At 46.7% G+C, this 21,368-nt stretch overlaps 1 protein-coding gene across 4 annotated transcripts in view; it reads right to left on the bottom strand.

Moving 5' to 3' along the window:
- Positions 1–21,368, bottom strand: part of DNM2 (dynamin 2) — an 88,841-nt gene that overhangs the window by 67,087 nt on the left and 386 nt on the right. The gene's annotated exons all lie outside the window — the stretch shown is intronic.

A 21,368-nucleotide genomic window follows, 5' to 3' on the forward strand; every position in this document is an offset into this window, starting at 1 on the left:
TGTAGGGAACAATAATTTAGAGGCGACACTTGAACCCTTGATGGAGGTTGTCTGTGGAGTGAGAATGGAAAACTTTCTGTTTTATAGTCACTAATGTGATTGGAGTTTCTGTGTTTTATAACAGGCAAATATTAATTTTTAACTTTTCAGTTGTACTGACAATCCCCAAAGCAACCAGTCAGCCAAGCAGCATTTTCAAGGGTGATGGGGAAACTGCTGCCATTTTGGGATTGAGCTCTCGCCTCCACCCTCCTGGGGGTCGCCCTCAGCTATCGCCTCATTGTTCTACACGGCATCGCTGGAAGGCCAGCCATGTGACCTTGGCAGCAAGGTCACTCACAGCCTCATCTGTCAAAGGGGATATGGTGCGGATGGGAGGTGGTGGGCACTTGCCATGTCTCCGTAGCCCCTTGATGGTGGTCGGCCATATGTGCACTCCCAGCTCCGCAAACGTCACCACCTGGAGGGGCCCGACCGAACCCGCAGGCGGGATGCTAGTAAACGCACAGGCAGGAAAGCCAGACAGCGCCCCACCCAGCTCCCAACGTTCCAGAACCATCCCTCTTGTGGGCCCTTTCCTTGAAAAGGAGTAGGCAGTGGCCTCTGGAGACAAGCATGACCTCCCCACTCTCCTCCTTAGAGCCTCCCCCAGTGTGATGGGGCACCATACCACAAGGAATTGTTCTGGCACACTGGGGGCAGTGTCACACAAGATAGATAGGCCTTATCACCCTCCCCAGACATCTCTTCCCCACTCTCTATAGTCCATCTCTCAGTCAATCCTGTCAGCTGTCTGAGTCACACCCAGACCTACCTCCTTCTCCCCTGCTTAGTCCCAGCATCCTTAGGCTAAGTTCCCTGGGTCACCACCCCCCGCAACTCTCCCACCCCTGTCTCCCAGGACCTGGCCCTGCCCCATGTGTTCTCAGCCCAGCAGCCAAGGAGAGCTTTCAAACTGCAAGTCAGATCACACTGCACATGTGCCTGAAACCCACCTGTGGCTTCCAGCACACCAGATGTCCCCACAGCACCCTCCACTCTTCCTTAGGACACTAGCCGGTTGGCACCATTTGGGAGAGAGCCCTAGCCTCCCAGCTCCCCAGGCCAGGCTCTGCCTGCTACCCCTTTGCTCTGACCCCAGCAATATGAGCTTCCTTCCTGCCTCCTGGACCCCAACTCCCCAGAATGTCAGCCCCACAAAGACAGGTATTCTTGTCTGCTTTGTTCAACTGCCAGGTCCCCAGCACCCAGCATACTGTCTGGTAAACAGCAGGCACTCAATAAATGCCTGCTCAGGAGTAAACAGCAAGAGCAGCTGGCATCTCTGGGGTACATATGACACAGGCACTGTGCCAGGTACACAGTCTTTGTTTCGCCCTCACAGGGGCTCTCGCCAACACTATTTCTCAGATAGGGAAACAGGCTGGAGCGGTTAGGTCATCCAGACCAAAGCCACAGAGCTAACAGCACCCCTTAACCAGTGCAGCACCAACGCGATCTGCCTCATTCCTGTCCACGTTCTGCAGCGCACCATCCCAGTCACCACACTGAACATCTGGGAATGAGGATGAAAGGAGATCCTGCATTCTGAAGACAGGAAAGCCAGTCACATCTCCCTGTAGGGACAACTTGGTGAGCAGACATGATATGGTAGTGGAGAGGGCAGAGTCTGTAGCTGGACAGCTCAGCCATAGCCTCACTGTGTGACTGGGACCAGGGTCCTCCCGTCCCCGAACCTCAGTTGTTCCATCTGTGAAATGAGGATAACAGTGCCCACCCCATCAGGTTGTCAGCAGGATTAGAAAGATGAGTCACAGGAAGCCCAGTACCCAGCACATGTAAGGCCCTATTCTATAAGACAGTTGACAAAGGTGACACGGGCTCCTCCTCCCTGGCACTTCAGGAAGGATCTCGGCACAGACTTTCCTGGCAGACCTGGCAAAATGATTCTAAATCCACTTCCTTTCCAGCACAGCAACCCCTTCTAAGGATTGCCCCAGGCACAGTGGATGCACAGCCTGATGACCCCCAAGGCTCTGCCAGGAATGGGAAACTAGAAAACCAAAAGCTCAGGTAGGAGAGTGAACAGACGCAGTGGGACTAGGCCAGACCGAGGGATACTACAGAGCTGTAAAGAAAGCACAAGGCAAGGGAAATACAGCGAGTCAATAACAATAGCTGGAGACATCAATACCTCACCTTCAACAACGGACAGAACACTGGACAAAAGATCTATGAGGAAATAGAAAACATGAACACCGCCATAAGTCAACAAGACCTAAAACACAGGTACAGGACGCTCCACCCAACAGCAGAATACACATTCTTATCTAGGATACACGGAACATTCTCTAGGATAGGCTGTATTTGAAGTTAGGCCATAATACAAGACTCAGTAACTATAAAAGAACTGAAATCAAAGCAAGTATGTTCTCTGGCCACAACGGAATGAAGTCAAAAAACAAAAGAAGGAAATCTGGGGAAGTTCACAGCTATGCGGGAATTAAACGTCACATTCATAAATAACCAATGAGTCAAAAAAGAAATCACAACAGAAATTAAAAAAACACTTTGAGATTAATGAAAATTGAAAACACAACATATCAAAACCTACAAAATACAGCTAAAGCAGTACACAGAGGGAAATTTATAGATGTAAGCACCTATCTCAAAGAAAAAAGACTGTAATTTTCTGTTTATCAATTATAATTCAATATGGCTTTTTTAAAAAGTTCTTAAATTCACAACAATTTTAAAATTCTTTTTAAAAGAAGAGATTTCAAATCAAAAAGTGATCTTCCATTTAAGAATCTGAAAAAAGAAAACGCAACCAAACCCAAAGTGGACAGAAAAAAAGGAATTAAGATTAGAGAGTAAATGATAAAGAGAAAAAACAAAGAAAAATCAATAAAATTAATGTTTGTTCTCTGAAAAGACCAACAAAATTGAGGTACCTTTAGGCTAGATTAACCAAGGGAAAAAAGAGAAGACTCAGATTACTGTGATCAGGAAAGGAGCATCACTACCAACCTCACAGAAATGAAAAGGGTTAGAAGAAAATGATATGCCAAAAAATTAACCTAGACAAAACAGACAAATTCCTAGAAATACAAAAACTACTGAAAATGACTCAAAAAGAAGTGAAAATCTGAACAGACCTATTATAACAAGTATAGAAATTGAACTTGTGCTCAAAAAACTTCCCACGAAAAAAAACCCAAAAAAAGCCCAGGCCCAAATGGCTTCACTGGTGAATTCTAACAAACATTTAAAGATTTAATATGGATCTTTCACAAACTCTTTCAAAAAATAGAAGAGGAAGGGACACTTCCTAACTCATTCTGTGATATCAAAGCCAGACGAAGACACTTTTGCCTCGTTGCATCCAAGAAAGCAAGACGGGTCACCAGCAGCTCTACTGGAGCCATCAGAGAAAATTCAGCCTGGGTTCTAATTCTTGCCACGCCTGCTCAAACCAGCACGGTCAGATCTGGAAATACGGCCTCAGTATGTGCCACCAATGTTTCCATCAGTATGTGAAGGATACAGGCTTCATTACATTACACTAAGTAAACTTCCTTGAGTGGATCATTCAAGATATCTACTTGACCACAGAAACAATACTAGCTCTTTGTACATAAAATAAAAAAACTTCAATTGGAAAAATAAAAGCCAAAGTCATCACAAGAAAACTACAGACTGATATTTCTTATGACTACAGACAGACAGACAGACACACACACACGCACACACAAACACACACACAAATCCTCACCTCAACAAAATACTAGTACACCAAATTCGGCAACATATAAAAAGGATTACGTACCATAGTCAAGTGAGATTTATCCCAGAAACACAACGCTGGTCCAAAAATGTGAAAGGCGATCAAGGTAATACACCATGTTAACAGAGTAAATGACGATACTATTTAATTATCTCAATAGAAGCAGAAAAAGCATGTCACAAAATCCAACACCCTTTCATAATAAAAACACTCAACAAATTATGAATACAAGGGAATTTCCTCAACCTGACAAATGGCATCTACACAAAACCCACAGCTAACATCTCATTTCATGGTGAAACACTGAAAGCCTTCCAAGATCAGGAACAAAACAAGGATGTCCACTCTCACTTCTATTCACCATGGTACTGGAGCTTCTAGCCAGGTCAATCAGGCAAGAAAAAGAGACAAAGCCATCCAACCAAGGAAGGAGGAAAACTATTCACAGATAACATGATCATATCTATAGAAAATGCTAAAGAATCTACACCACCCTACTCTACCCCCAATAAAACTATTAGAGATAATAAATAAGTTCAGCAAGGTTGCAGGATGCAAGATCAATATACAAAAATCAGTTACACTACTGTATATTAACAGTTAATCTGAAAATGAAATTAATAAAAAAATTACATTTACAATAGCATCAAACAGAATAAAATATTTGTGAATAAATTTAAAAGAAGTACAAATTTTCACAATGAAAACTAAAAACACTGTTGAAAGAAATTAAAGACCTAAATAATGAAAAGACATCTTGCGTTCATAGAAGACTTAATATTGTAAAGATGGTAATACCTACCGAACTGATCTATAGACTCAGTGCAGCTCCCACCAAAATCCCAAAGGCATATTTTGCACTAATTGATAAGCTGATGCTAAAATTCAAATGGAAATGCAAGAGACCAAGAATGGCCAAAACAAGCTTGAAAACATAAGAACATTGGAGGAATCATACTTCCCAATTTCAAAAATTATTACAAAGGGACAGTAATAAAGATTGTGTGGTACTATCATTAGGGTAGATATAAAGATCAACAGAATAGATATGAGAGTCCAGAAACATACTCTTGTATTTATGGTCAACTGATATTAATTCAGCCAAAGGTGCCAAGACCATCCATGAAGAAAGAATAGTCTTTTCAATCAATGGTGCTGGGACAACTGGATAGCCACATACAAAAGAATGAAGTTGGACTCCTACTTTACACCATATATAAAAATGAACTCAAAATAAATCAGAGACCTAAATGTAAAGCCAAAACCACAAAACATTTAAAAGAAAATTCAGTAGTACATCTTCATGACCTTCATGGATTTGGCGATGGTTTTTTGGATATGACGCCAAAAGCATAAGTGACAAAAGAAAAAATAGATAAAATTTTCAACTTTTCTGCTTCAAAAGACATCACCAAGAAAGTGAAAAGACAATCTACATAATGAGAGAAAATACAGTCTCGCACAGCTTAACGACAGAGATGTGTTCTGAGAAATTCAACGTTAGCTGGTGTCACGAGAACATCACAGAATGCACTTACACAAACCTGGACGGTATAGCTTACTACACACCTAGGGTACACGGTACAGCCTACTGCTCGTAGGCTACAAGCCTATATAGCATGGTACTGTACAAAACAACACAAGATTAAATCAAGCACAAGAGAATATGAAGCAATCAAGAGATGCAGTTCACTATTAGTAATTTCTTCTGATATATCTCCTTGTGCAAGGGAAACAAAAGAAAAAAAAATAAACAAAAGGGTCTAAACTAAAAGTTTTTGCACAGCAAAGGAAACTATCAACAAAATGAAGAGACAACCTACCAAATGGGAGAAGATATTCACCAATGAGACATCCAATAAGGGGTTAATATCCTAAATTTATAAGGAACCCATGCAACTTAACACTGAAGGAAAAATAAAAAAATAAAAAAATAAACCCTGATTAAAAAACGGGCAGAATACTTGAATAGACATTGCTCTGAGGACAACATACAGATGGCCATATGAAAAGATGCTCAATGTCACTAATCATCAAAGAAATGCAAATTAAAACCACAATGAGATATCACCTCACACCTGTCAGAATGGCTATCATCAATAAATCAACAAATGAGTGTTGGTGAGGATAGATGACTGGATAAAGAAGGTATGGTAAATATGCAACGGATTATTACTCAGCCATAAAAAAGAATGAAATCTTAGCATTTGCTACAACATAGATGGACCTAGAGGGTATAATTCTAAGTGAAATAAGTCAGAGAAAGACAAATACCATATGATCTCACTTACATGTGGAATCTAAAGAACAAAATCAACAAACAAAATAGAATCAAACTCAGAGATACATAAAACAACCTGATGGTTGCCAGGTGGCAGGGGGATTGGGAGGCTGGGTGAAGGGAATAATAGGTACAAATTGGCAGTTACAAAATAGTCACAGGGATGTAAAGTATAGCATAGGGTATATAGTCAATAATACTGTAAAGCTATATACAGTATCAGCTGGGTACTAGACTTATCAGGGGATCACTTTGTAAGTTATATAAATGTCTAACCACTATGCTGTACACCCAAAACAGATATAAAATAATACTGAATGTCAATTGTAATTGAAAAATAAGAGACACAGTAAACACAAGATGTATGAGGCTGCTTGCTGATGGCATAACATAGCATGCTGTTTTACAGAAAACTTTTTTAATAAGTAGAAAGAGTATACTTTAAAATAATGATGGAAAGTATAGTGAATACATAACCAGTAACACAGCCATTTATTATCATCATAACATATTATGTACTGTATATAATTCTACGTGCTATATTTTCAGACGACTGGCAGTGCGGGTTTACACCAGCATCACCACAAACAGGTGAGTAATGTGTTGCACTATGACGTTACAACAGCTATGTCACTAGGTGACAGGAATTTTCAGCTCCATTATAATCTTATGGGACCACTGTCCCATATGCTGTCTGTCATTGACCAAAACATTGTTATGCAGAGCAAGACTGTATTGGAAAACAATTTATCTCATAAAGGACTGACCTTGATACCAGATATAAAGAACTTTTTACAAATCAACAATAAAAAGACAAGCAACACAACTAAGAAATGGACAAAATATTTGAATAGCCATTTCTCCAAAGAAGCTATACAAATGGCCAATAAGCATGCAAAAAGCTCATCATGAGTCATTACGGAAATGAAAAATACCCACAATGAGCAAAATACCACTTCATACCCATTAGGAGGCTGAATTTTAAAAGACAGATAAGTATTATCGAAGATGTGGAGAAACTGGAACCCTCATCCATTCCTACGGAGAAAGTAAAACGGTACAGCCACGGTAGAAAACTATCTGGCAGTTTCTCAAAAGGTTAAACCACATGACTCAACAACTGCACTCCTAGGTAGACAGGCAAGAGAAATTCATTCACAGGTCCACACGAAAACTCATATACAAATGCTCATAGCAGCCGCATCAGTCATAACAGCCAAAAACTGGAAACGAATGCCTATCAACTGATGAACGGGTAAACTAAATGTGTCATATCCATACACTGGAGTATTATTCAGCCATAAAAAGGAATGAAGTTCTGACACAGGCTATAATAACAATGAACAATGAAAACACATTATGTAAAGTCTGAAAGAAGCCAAACACGAAAGGCCACATAGTGTATGATTCCACTTGCACAAAACATCCAGAACAGGCAAATTCACGGACAGAAAGCAGTTTGGTGGTTGCCAGGAGCTGGGGGTGAGGAGTGACTGCTTCATGGGTAGTTTCTTTTGGGGGCCTGAAAATGTTCTGAAATTAGATAATGGTGATCATTGCATAATTCTGCAAATAGACAAAAAACCACTGAATAAGTACACTTTAAAAGGACAAATATTATCGTATGTGAATTATATTTCAGTACAGACGTTATATTTTTTTTAAAAAGCACAAGAGCAACCCATGGACCAACAAGGGGAAAGGTCTATCATCCATCTTTAAGGAAAAACTACCGCTGACCCACCCGAACCCGCCCAGGAAGGCCCGGGCCTCTGACTATGGCCGGTCCTCACCTCACCTTCCTGAGCCTCATCCCCTCTTTGACTCTGATATTAGCTAGAGCCTCCACTTCTCTCTGGTGTGTCTGACCAGCATGTGCCTCCCCCGCCCAGCCTAACTCCAAGCAGTGACCAGGTGTGTTTGGCCCGCCCTGAGTGGCAGCTCCCATTGGTGCTTAGCACTGAGCAGACTCAGCTACCTTTACTGAGTGAGTCTCCCTTTGGGACTGAGACACAGATGGGTGAATTTACACTGAGAGGGAGATGGGTTTCTTGAGCATCTAATATTCGATGGGCAAGGGATGGGGGCACACCCAGGAGCAAAGCCACACCATCGGGCACTCACATTTTACTGGGGAGAGATGAACAATAAACCAAATAAATAGGACAATGACAGGGAGTGACAAGTCCTTCCAAGAAAAATTAAACAGGGCAAGATGATGGAGTAACAGGGTGGGGGCATTTTAGCAGAGAGGACAGGGCGGGCCTCCTGAGGAGGGAGCATTTGAGTAGAGGCTTGATGGAGGTGATCAATGAGTCACAAGGCTATCCCAGGGGATGGGCTTTCCAGGCAGAGGAAACAGCATGTGCAAAGACCCCGAGGTGGGACAGACTGTGCCTACCATGTTTAAGGAACAGTGAAGAGACCGGAATGGCTGGAACAGAGCAAGTAAGGGACAAGTGACAGGGCAGGGAGCAGAGTAAGGACATTATGCAGGGCCTTCTGGGTGGGAGTGAGGACTTTAGCTTGCACAGTAATGGAACTGGGAGCTGTGGCAGGTACTGAGCAGAGGAGAAGCATATTCTTCACAGGCTTCCTCTGGCCTCTGTAGGGAGAACAAACAGCCTGGGGTGGGGGCAGAAGGCAGCGAAGCCAGAAGGTGCAAAACCTAGGAGGAGGTCCAGGTGAGCAGTGATGTTAGATGGAATAATATAGTTACAAAAATAGCGAAGCTCTCCACAAACTGATACACAAAGACCTATTTTGTAGAAATCAACAAGCTGATTCTAGAATTTACATGTAAAGGCAAAGGAACTTGAATGACCAAAACAATTTTGGAAAAGATGAACGAAGAAGACTCACCCGGTCTGATTCCAGACTTACTATAAAGCTGCAGTAATAAAGACATGTGGTTTTGGCCAAAGGGCAGCCACACGGAATGGACCCCCCACAAACATGACCAATTGATTTCTGACAAAGGCAACTCAATAGAGAAGAGATGGTCTTTACAATAATAGTACTGGACAACTGGACAGTCACATGCAACACAAATTATAAACCTCAGTCCATACCACAAAAGTCATACAAAAATTAGCTCAAAATGTATCCCACTTATGAGCTACACAGAAACCTGCACATAAGTGTTTACATCGGCATTATTCATAACCACCAAGAAGCAGGGGACAACCCAACGTCCTTCAATGGGTGAATGGTTCAACAGATGACAGTCTGGCCATACCATGAAATACTCCTCAGCAATAAAAAGGATCAAACTACTGATGCACACAGCCTGGATGGCTCTCAAATGTGTCACGCAGAGTGAGACGAGCTGGACTCACAAGGCTGCATGAGCCCATTTATGACATTCTGGAAAAGGCAAAACCACAGGGAAGAGAACCCATCAGTTGGCGCCTGGTTAGGGGTGGGGGAGGGGTGAGTACAGAAGGGCACACGGGGATCCTGGGGGCTGACAGACGTGTTTTATGCATTGATTGCAGTAGTGATTACACAACTCTGTGTTTGTCAAAACTCTTACAACTGTACCCTAAAAAATGGATGGTGTCTACTATGTGTAAATTATACTTCGAGGGAGAAAAAAAACAAATGAGCCAGCACTCTATGTGCTAATACACTAAAATCTCCAAGAAATACCGTGAAGTAACAATCGCACTGTTCAGAACAGGATGTAGAGCTGTGTACGGGGCAGAGGAGAATAAAACCACATTCACATATGCTTCTATTTGCACTGAGAAACGGGAAGATGGACAGGAGACAAGGAAGGGCGGTTAGCCATGGGGGTGCTGACTGCAGGAGCAGGTCTCTCTCTCTCCATCCCTTATGATGGTTTTGAACTTGGGGCCATGTTCGACACATTACCTATTCAAACAATTATAGGACCCTCCGTGTTCCAGTAGAATAGTGTATAAAAGGGGAAAAAAGTAACTTTGCAGTGGGGAAAGCTGACATTATCTTAACCAGGAGATCAAGGTCAACATCATGACCCACAGTAAACCTTGCTGACATCATGGACCTCTGATAGGATGCAGAGAGAGGTGCACCTCACCTCTGTGGTCTTCTTCCCCAAAACCCATAGCTCTAGTACAATCATAAGAAAATACTAGATAACCGAAACTGAAGGGCATTCTATAAAATACCAAGGTCATGAAAAACAAGAAAAGACTGGCGCCGTCACAGACCAGCAGAGACTAAGGAAAGTGAAAACAAAATGCAATGTGAGACCCTGGATGGGGCCCTGGGAAAGACGGGGAATCCGAGTAAAGTCTGGCTCTCACCAATGATAATAATATTCCAAGGTTAATTTCTTAGTTGTAAGAAATGTACCATCATAAGGTAAGATGTTAATATTAAAGAAAGATAACTGAAGGGTATACAGGCGCTCTCTGTATTTTTGCAACTCTTTTGGAAATTGAAAGCTTATTTATTTTTCATAAGTCTAAAATTATTCCAAAATAAAAAGTTTATTAAAAACAAAACAAAGGTAAAAGCCCCTCAAGACACTACTAGGGGGGAGGTAGACAGGGTAAAGGGGGTCAAATATGCGGTGACAGAAAGAAATCTAACTATGGGAGGTAAACACATAGTGCAAATTACATATATACCTTACTGTCAAAGTGGACGCTGAAACTTATTGGATTTCATTAATCGATGTCACCATAAAAAATATCAATACATACATACATACATACATACATACATACATGCAAAAGATTTTTTAAAAAAGACACTGCTAAATACAGGGACTTGGTGTGAGGTGGTCACATTCTGGCAAGACTTCGGACTGTCAGAGATGGACTCACAGTCGCATTGAGGAGGGGACAAGGGACATTTACACAGAGAAATACAGAAAAAGGATCTGACGGAAGCCACACACTGATGGGAGGTGGCTCCCAAAGGGCGACAGGACCTCCGCCTTACTCTGCATACATCCCAAGGAGTGAATTTTATTTTTACAATAAACAAACAGTAAAATAATTCTTGTAATTAAAATAATTCTTGTAATTAAAAAAGAAGAGTTGAAAACTCAAGCCAGCAATCCTTTTTCACCTAGTGCTGGGAGAGTATTCCAGATGGGGCCTCCCACCTCAGAAAGCAGGCTACCCTGAGCTCCCTAGCAACTTGTGCCAGGCAGTACCAGCAGGAGATGCCACCAGTGCAGACACTAGAGATTGAGGCTTCCATCGAAAGGGCTTATGCCCAGACAAGGGAAACTCCGTGTTGCAAGTCAAGAAGCCATGCCGACCCAAATGCAGGAAGGCTCCCCGCCAGCTGAGTGGGTGGCTCCTGGCCTCTGTTTATAGGCCCCTAGTCTAGATTTCCAGGTCCCTGGCACTCTGTCACCCCGCCAGGTAAAAAGAACAATTTCTCAAGGTATCGTCCTAAAAGCTGCTAGCTCCCCAACTGCAGAGCCAGCTGGGGGCCTCCTGGGTGAGGGGGCTGTGACTCTCCAGAAGGAACCTGCCCATTAGCAAAGAAGACAAAGGCCCCGTGGCCTGGGACAGATGGGGCTATGTCCCTGACCCATGATGAGGGGCTGGCCTGGCCGTGCCAGGGTGTATCACTCAGCAGGCGGGCGTAACCCCAGCTGGGACTGTTCCTGCCTGCTCCACTTGCCCTCCACCCAAAACACTCTTATCATTGGGAAAATGTGTCATGGGGCAGAGTCTTCAGGGCGCCTCCTCCTACGTCTGGGCGGAGGGGTGTCACCGGGGCCTTGGACAGCTCTGCTGACTGCTTGCTTGTCTGTAGCCCCATGGGTCTGCGGTCCGAGGGGTTTCAAGGTTAACCAAAGAGGTCTCCCGTGACAAACAGAGCAGCTGTTCTCCATGCTGTGGCACGTGCCTGGAACGCCCTCAGAAGTTTAGGTTGGTCTGAGGAGGGGTCTGGCACTGGGCACTGGTATTTTATGTCACCTCCCCTTAGCAGATACTAATGGGCAGCCAGGGCTGAGGCTGCCTTGCCTTGGTTCTTGGTCTGAGTTGGCACTTGGGCATGCATGGGGAGAAGGGCACTGCCTTCAAACCTCGTGTCCCTATGTTAAGAGGACTAGAGTGTCCGGGCAGAGCGGGGCCCACTCCTGCCGGGGCTGCCTGGCACCCACACAGGAAGCAAGATGGAGGGGGCATCTGACTGGTAGCTGTGCAGTGCCCAGGGATGGGGCACCATCTTACAGCCGGGAAGCCAGCCCAGAGAGACACCCATGCCTGGACAACCTCGGGGTCTTAGCCTATTATTATTACTCTTTGTTTCAAAGGGGGCAAATCACAGCCCTCGCCATAAAGAAGATATGCTTGCTTCTGTGCCCCTGTAGCGCCCCATGCCCCCCGTCTGTTCATGGTCCCACAACCTCCAGGTGGGCTGTGAGCTCCAGAATGCAAGTCACGGGGTGGTCCTCTGGCCCCCTCCTCAATGCATATCTATGCAGTGAAATTAATTCAATGGGAGTTTCTAGGTATATTCGTTCAACAAATACGCATGCTCCCACTATGTGCCGGGACAGCAAGGACACGCAGGTAAAGTCCCTGCTCTTGACGCCCTGCTGTTTGAGGGTGGGGGGAGATAGAGACGATACAAATAATTTCAGGTGCTAATAAGAGCTCCAAAGAGAACCCATCAAGGCAGGTGGTCCGAGAGCGCAGGGGTCCTGTGTGAGCTGGAGGTCAAGGACAGGGACGTGAGGTTTGAGCAGGAATCCAAGAGCAAGGCAGGGCAGGTCATATAGAACTCAGGGCAAAGAGGAGGTGTAGACAAAGGAAAAGAAAGTTCTAGGGTGGGAGTGATCCTGGGGATCCCAGGGGTAGCCAGGGGGCCATGTGGCAGAGGGATGAATGAGGGGAAAAGTGGGAGGAAGTGAAGGCAGGAAGGCGAAGGGGCTGCAGGAGAACTTGGGCTATTACCCCAAGTGCGGTGGGAGCCATGGAGCATAGTGGGCAGAGGAGGGATGTGCCCTGACTCAGGGCTCACGAGAGCCCTGTGGATGCTGTAGGGGCTGGGGGAGGGAGCTGGGGGACTGCAATGGGAGAGGTGAAGAGGAGGTAAAGCGTGGTGAGGACATGCTGACCAATTCCAAACCTGCTCACTGAACCCCAGTAAAGCAGCTACTTGGTGGCATCTTGGACACCATGCTTAGGTAGGTGAGGGCCAGACACCCAGTGCTGGCCATCAACCTCCTGATGTCCTCCTCTCCCACATTCTACACAGGTATCCTCTGTCCAGGTGCAAATCCTGGGGTTGGACGACTGGAAACTGCCTCGATATCTGTTACCAGGGTCTGGTAAATAAACAAAGGTACCTTTGTATCACGGAGCACTACACAGCCGTGAACAAAGGAAAGGAAGTGCGCTATGGACTGGGGTCCACAGCCAAGCAAGATGGGCACAACGGTACAAGTCCAGCGGTCACCTGTCTGCTTCTGACCAGCTCCTGCCTGTCTTCCTCACCTCAGCAAAAAGATATTCTCCCTCCTCCAAGACATATTCCCTGACCACCATTCCCATTCCAAGGCTCCCTATCAGAACCTCCATCTTCCACATGCCTCCACTCACTTCGCACTGGAATGTGCCTTCTGAGAGGACAGAGACCTCCTGAGCCTCGCTCTCCATATCCGCATTTGAACATAACCTCTGCCACTTGCTATGGTGGTGCCATTCTCCACCAGGGACAAATACGGGTTGAACGGAGAGGTGGGAGGGTATGGGAGCCCAGAGGCCCCCACCTGCCTGTCCCATTTCTGCTCAACTGTGAAATGCGGCCAGCCCTAGATGATGTACAGACAGTACTCAGTGCCTGGCACATGGTGAGTGCCTCAAAGACATGGGAAGTTCATTCAGTGAAAAAGGAAGACCAGAGCCATGCCTCTAGTCCACACTGAAGGAGCCAAATCGAGCAGATGAGGCACAGCACTGGGCACCCCCATGGGCACAGCAAGGACTCCATGGATTACTCCTTGACTTGTTCCAGAAAGTTCTGAGGCCACACTGAGGCACAAACACAGTGCAGAGGGAGTGTAAACTAGACCCCATGAAGACAGGCCAAGGAGAAAAGAAAGATCCAACAGAGCCGGGGTGAGGGTGCTCCTCCATGGACAAGCCTGGGGAGTAGGCCTCCCGGGCTGGCCGAGGCTCTGGGTTCAAGTTTACCTGCCTGAAACCCCAACATCCTTGAGCAAGCCTTTGTGACTCGGTTTCCTCGTCGGGAAATGGGAATCAAGCACTGGCCTCAAAGTGGTTGAGGCACCTTGTGCCAAGGCCCCAGTGTGGATCATGGCACACGGAAGGTGCCGGCATCACTCATCAGTCACAGTGACTTCGTTGGCCCCCACCTCCACTGCTGACCCCTGGAGACAGTCACGAAGCTCCAAGCAGCAGTTACAAACATTCCAACATGGAAAGACCTCCGGGATGTGTTGAGTGGTTGGGAAACGAGTTGCCAAACTATATAAACAGGGTGGTCCCAGTTCTGGAAAGAAGACATCCTAAAACCAGAACCAACCCCTAAGGATGCTGTGCATTTTCTGTAGATACCAGCACGTACATGTGTATGTAAACACAAGCAGGCGCTGGCAGGGCACCCCCTAAACTGATGACAGTGTCCCCACGCAGAGCTAGGAGGAAGGGACAAGGTGGGCCATGTGCTCCTCCTCGTCTGTCACGGCTTCCCTTTTTACAAGAACACTGTCACCAGTGTTCCACTTGCATAATTAAAATTTAAGAAAAGTAGGCAACCGATGGGCAGTTTCTTGGCCCTCACGTACCTGCTGGTTCCTGCCTCCATCTCAGTCCCTTTCCGCATGTGCAGCGGGCACCTAGCAGGCCAGGCGAGCTGGGCCCTCTGTTTTTGCCATCCTTTCTGCCTGGGACACTCTTCTCTGGGGTCTTCAAGGGGCTGGTTCCATTGCAGGGCACCCATCCAGACCACCTCTTCTAAAGCAGCAGCCCCCACCCAGTCACTCTCACTCCCTGACCATCTTCACTGCACTTGATCTTCAGAATTTTCTTGCTCATTTAACCATTTACCTGATCCATCTCGGCCCCCACTGGGTCCCTAGCACCTGGGACAAAGCAGGCGCTACTTAAGGCATGCCAATTGGACACACAGCTAATTAAATGATTCCAAAAGCCAGAAGTTGCTCAATCTGTGACTTCAGCCCCATCCTCGAACACAAGTGCCATGGCATCCACTGCTCACTCTACTCTCAAAAGCCAAGGCCAGACCTTCCCATCCCCACTGTCCCCAGGTGTCTGGCTCTGGAAGAGTAAGGCCCAGCTCAGGCCCTGGCTCCTGCACTCCTCCCTGTGTAAATTCAAGCCAGTTCCCCCTCTGGCCTCAGTTTTCCCGCCTCTAAAGCAGGGATGCTAAGAGCAGCACCTGCTCCCCAGGGATGCTGGGACCTCAAGGTCTGATTTTAGATACAGCACAGGGGCACAGGGTGATTCTCCAAAAACATCAGCTCTTATTGTGTCATATACATTTAGCGGCAGGTGAAACCCAGCCTTATTCAAACTGAAGGTGACTCCAAAGGGAAAATCCCCAGCACCCAGCAGGGGCCTCATCACGAATATTAATAGGAACCTTAAGGCACAGGAAGCAGGAGCCTTTCCTCTTTAGTGCCATCCTGCTTCGGAAGGCAGGGCGATTGTTTTCTTTTTATTTATTTATTTTAAAAAATTTTATTTAAATTAGTTTCAAGTATACAGTACATTGTTAGACATCTATATAATTCATAAAACGATCCTCCCAATTGCTCCCTCCCTCCCCTGACCCACCTTGCCATCATATCAATGCTGACCGCATTCCCTCTGCGTGCTCTGTGCTTCCCATCCCCCATACCCAACTATCAACTACTAATTTGTACTTCTTCAATTGTTTCCTTTTATTCAGATTGTAGCTAATGCCCTATAAATATCTCATTATTGCCTTGCATTTTTCCAAAGCTTTAACACAATAAGGGCTTAATTACAATATGCACTTGGCAACGCCAGTAAATTAAGGGTTAGCTGATGCTCCCATTTTTTCTGCAGTAGAGGGGCCTATAATTTCGGCATTTTCATTCAAATTGGGCAAAACCTTGGCAGATGTGACTCTGAGCCAAATGCCAACACCCAGAGAGGCACAGGGTTCTATTCCCAGAGAGGCCCTTTCTTCCCATGCTCTCTTTGATAACTCTTTAACACTAGAACTATCCACAAGACCGTCCTCTGCCCTCACTCAGAAATGACCTGGTTTATTACCAGGAGATTTCGATCTGTGTACCTGTCGAGGGCCATTATCCCCAGACAAATAAACTCTGAGCTTTGGAAAAATTTGTCTTCTGGTTATAAACATAATCCCAAAATGAGTCAAAACAAACCAAGAATCACATGGGAAGACAACACACATATGGAGTTCATACATATTTCCAGGTTTTTTATGACACAAATACAACTGCTCTGAACACGATACGGTAACACCATTCATGCGATCTGCAACCTGACAGGTCTTACTTACACAGCTTTCTGGGTCATTAAATCCTCTGCTAGATCACTCTGAGTGCCTACTTCACAGTCCGTTGTCTGGACACATTGTTTGTCTAGCCAATTCCCTATTGTGGGGCACTTTTGCTCCCAATTTCCCACTGCCATAAATGAAATGAGTGGAAATTATTTTCAGGGCCAAATATTTGTTCGCAGCCACTGTTCCCACTTAGAAACAAACCAGGAACAGGATCCCGCTAGCATTTCAGGCCCTGGGGACCCGGTATGCATGTGGTTCCCCAGCTGGTTCTGGCTTGTTCTAACAGGCACTCAATTAGTGTTTGTGCTAAAATGTGGTGTTATTTGTATTAACAAAGCTAATCATGAATTCTTTAAGAAAAAAGGAATTAACAACTGGTCGGCAGAGTCCAGACCTACGGCTATGCAAAACGCACGGGTCTAACGTTTCATGAGGATTAGCTCCTGTGATCCTTGGCCGCTCTCAGGAAGGAGGGACCACTGTGATCCCCATTTTCCAGAGGAAGAAAATGAGGCCCAGAGAAGTGAGGGCATTCAACTAACGAGCAGCAGAGACGGCCAGATCCCCACAGGCACCTCTGGCCTTGCAACATTATGGCTGGCCCAGATACACCAGACCACGCAGGCAAAGCCAATTTGGTTTTGCCCAAAATAAGAGACAATGGAAAAAGTAGCCATTATTTCCAAGTGGTTTTAAACACCTAAGATCCATAAGGGACCATGTGCCCCATGTCTGGCAGGGACATGAACCAACAGTTCATCCAGAGTCCACCGCCAGGCAGAAGCCATGTCTCTCTGGAGGAACACATCACCAAAGATCAAATGAAAATGCAGCTGGAGATGGCAGAGTCCCATGGGGAGCTGTTTCTTGTGAAAAGCAAAATGGCACCAGACCCCTACATGCATTCGTCAGATCCACTCACTGAGAAATCGAGGTAAAGCTGAAAACCAAAAGCCAAAGCCCTCAGCTTGCCCAGGACCAGGTGGTAGTGAGGCCACCACCAGCAGCCTTCCCTCTGCGCAGGGCTCCACTTGGCCTGCACCCACCCAGACTAGCCAGAATACCTCCCCAGTTACCCCCTACGCTAGCCTCTAGGCATACTCCCTCTGCAATGTCTGTTCCCACAGCCTGGAATGCTCTTCCGGCAGGTCTCCACTGATGGCTCCCCCTTCACTTCCTTAATCCCTGCTCAAACGTCCGCTTCCCACAGAGGCCTTCCCTGACCTCTCTATTTAAAACTATAAACCTCCCCTTGCTCCCCATGCGCTCTCCTTAATCCTGCTCTTTTTTTCCATAAGTTATCACCTTCTACCAAGTTCCTTCTTTCTCTGCGGCCCCCACCCCCACCCCCACTGGAAAGCCAGCTCTCCCAGAGCAGGGGTTTTGGTATCTTGCTCAGGGCTGAGCACAGCCCTAGAACAGGGCCAGAAACATGTTGCAATAAACAAATGAAAAATGTAGGGCATTTTAAGCACCTTTTCTGTGCTAGACACACTCCCAAGCACTCTAAATGGTCTCATTTCATCCTTACTCCATCCTTGATGAGGGGTACCAGATGACTTTATCTCTCTTAAGAAAGTGAAACACACCCACCTGGACACCTGAATGGGCCTATGAATAGATATTGTTAACAGCCCATTTCCTAGCTGGGGAAACAGAGGCTCACAGAATCGAGCTGAGGCCTCCAGAGTTAGAGGCCCTGACTTTGGCCTCCTCCTCTAGCTCTTTTCTCAAGGAGAAATTTCCTAAGCCCCTCTCTCTAACCAGCTCCTGAGTCTAAATGACAGGGGTCAGGAGGAAGCCACAGGTCTATCAGCTGATACAGAGCAGGACAAGCCAGGGGTCTTCAATTCAAAAGTTTCCAGGGCCAGGATGCAAATGGGCCTGGGCAATCCCTTGGGCATGGTAGGGACTACGGCAGCTTGAGTGGCCAGTCCTAATTTGACTGAACCACCAGCGGCTGCTGCTTCTGGGATCCAGACAGTTGGTGCCAAGTGAGACATGGCAACAGGGAGGCCAGAAAACGAAGACTGTACCAGCAGCAGCCACGGGTACACAGGCGCAGAGAAACACGGCGGGGCTGGGCTTGCACCCAGAGCCTGGGCGCTACACCACTAAACTCTAAAGATCTTGGGGTGTTTGCTAGCATTGCAAAAATCTAGATATTTATGCAAAATCCAATTTTTACATATTGACAGCAAATTAAAAACAAAACATTTGAAACACCACCACAGACGAAACAAAAGACTGAACAAGCAGACCTTGGCCCCCAGGGCCACCAATGGGCAAGCCCTGGCACACGACTAAGTTAAGTGAGTCATTCCCACTCCGAGCACATTCTTAGAAAATCCACAAGGAGGAGGCAATGAAACGGAGCAGCCTGTGCTGACCCCAGACACATGCCCTTGACACTCTCTTGTCTGTTGCTTGAAACCAACGGAATATTCACTGTACTGGTCCACGGTGTGAGGGATAAGTTTGACCACATTTATGAAAAGAAGTCGGGAGTGAAATTCAAAGTGAAGCCCACCTGCCATCCCCTTGAAGCAGGGCTTTGTAGCTGAAGGGCCTTCCCCACCTTCTAAAAACAAAAGGAAATTGGTTCTGTTGGAGCATCTCATACCTAAAGAGATGCCTTTTTACATCTTTGGTTCTCAGGCTCTCAATTAATGCTCTTAACGATGATGTCACATTACAGGCTTCTGAGAGGTTGCCACAGGAGCCAGACTGGAAGTAGTTGGCAGTCACCAGATGCCAAGGTGGGCAGGAGAGAAAGGCAAAGGGCAGAGGGATGGAAGAAAAGTGGAGAGGAGAGGGAGAGACTCGCCCTCCCCAAAGCCCCCAAGTCCTCACTGAACAGCCTCAAGCAGGAATACTCAGCTTTCTGAGCCTGTTTCCTGCTCTGTAAAATGGAATCATGGCAGTGCCACCTTCATAAGTCCAGTGTAAAATGTGATTAGCTTTTGTTAATATGAAGGGAACCGGTACAGTAAATAATGACCATATAGACCTGTATGCCAGGCGTTGTGCTAAGTATGCACCTCAACACACTACGTCACTGCATCCTTATAACAATTGAGGGACCATCACCCCATTTTTAGGAGGGAAAACAAAGGCTCAGAGAGGTGAAAAACCTGAGCAAAGGCAAATGTAATGGACAGAGCTTTGCAGATGCCCACCGGAAGCCTGGGCAGGTAGGAAGGTGGTCATGCAGAGGGGCCCACGACCCAGGCCTGGCTGACCCCAAACTCACACCTTTCTGCCACAGTGGATGGAAGACAAAGTGCCAGGGACAAAGCAGCAAAAGAGGAAATTCGTATCGCTAGGAACAAAACCCCAGGCCTCTTGAAAGGCAGGGGCAGGGCCCGGGTGCCCAGCTGGGCTCCACTGAGCACCTGGCTGGTGGCATTGGGCAAACAGTAGGTCCTTTCTGAGCCTTGCTGCTCCTCTCTGAGGTGGGGATAACAGAAACCTCAACCCTACTTGCTCATCATGAGACTCAAGATGCTGAACCAAGAAAGAACTCAGCCTGGCGCCTGCTAAATGAACATCACTCCGTAACACTGACAACGACGAAGATGACAGTAATAATAATGACAATGACGTTATCACGTGGCAGCCACAGTCACACGTGGAATCCTTTCTGGAATGGAAACGTGGCCGCCCATCTGGAAGGCAGAAGGGCAAGAGGCAGAAGAAGGGAGAAGGGACTGGTTCTCATTCAACAGCTTCCTGAATCCCAGAAACAGCCCCGAGAGTGGAATTTGCCACTGGACAGATGGGCAAACTGAGGCTTCTCAGTGCTGCCCACAGAAGACCTTATCCCAGCTCCTGCCACGGAGGCCTGAGCAGACAGTCCCTTCCCAGGCTCCAAGAGTGCTCCCAATTAACAAGCTTTAGCTTGGTGTCTGGCCCCTGAGTTCCAGGGTCCTAGAACGCCCTGACATGGGCCAGGAAAAAATCCTGGAGAAAGCTCCCCCCAGGGTCCTACTTTCAACTGAGAAGGTAGTAAGTTCAAGTCCCATCTTTCAGCTCCCTTCTCTTCTCTATGCTGCTACCATCTTCTACCAGAGGTTGGGCCAGACAGCCAAGAGCTATTAGGGTACTGACGGGCAGACTAAGAAAAAGACAGACACTGAGACAGACAGACAAAAGGACCCACTTGGAAGAGAGGAGCCAAGTGTTTGTTTGCCAGGGACCAAGCTGAAGAGTCGGGCCAGTAGAGCCAGACAACAGGGTCCCCTAGGGTCCAGACAGCCAGTCAGGCAGCAGAGGCCTGCTGAGATAACCCAACAGAAGGATAGTTAAGTGTTAAAGTCTATGAGGGGCATGGATGGGTGGCCAGACAGCACAGGTCACCCTGGACGGCTAGCCAGACAGCAGGGGGCTGCACTACAGAAGTGGACAGATGGACAGTCAAATGGTGGTGGCAAGGAGACCTGTCCAGGACATAGAGACAACTAACCAGACGGCAGGGACTGCTCCAGATAAATGAAAAGCCGGCCAGACCGTAGGGGCCGGCCCAACAGATAACTAGGTGGCAGGTTTTGGACAGAGAAGGGAAACCTACCCCTGACCCACAGGTAACCAAATGGTAGAATTTACCCACTAAAGCTGGGAACCAGAGTCAGCAGGGGTCCACTGCACCTCCTGGCCCACGCCCCCCAGCTGGTGAGACCCTCCTTGGGCCTGGGTCGACTCCGCAGTCCCTGCAGGGAGTCCTACGCTCTGGGCGCCCCACAGGGCCCGCCTCCCAGTCCCGGTCCCCGTCGCGGGCACGCAAGCGCCGCA

Source organism: Pteropus alecto, unplaced genomic scaffold (genome assembly GCF_000325575.1).
Source record: "Pteropus alecto unplaced genomic scaffold, ASM32557v1 scaffold761, whole genome shotgun sequence".
Classification (NCBI taxonomy): Eukaryota; Metazoa; Chordata; class Mammalia; order Chiroptera; family Pteropodidae; genus Pteropus; species Pteropus alecto.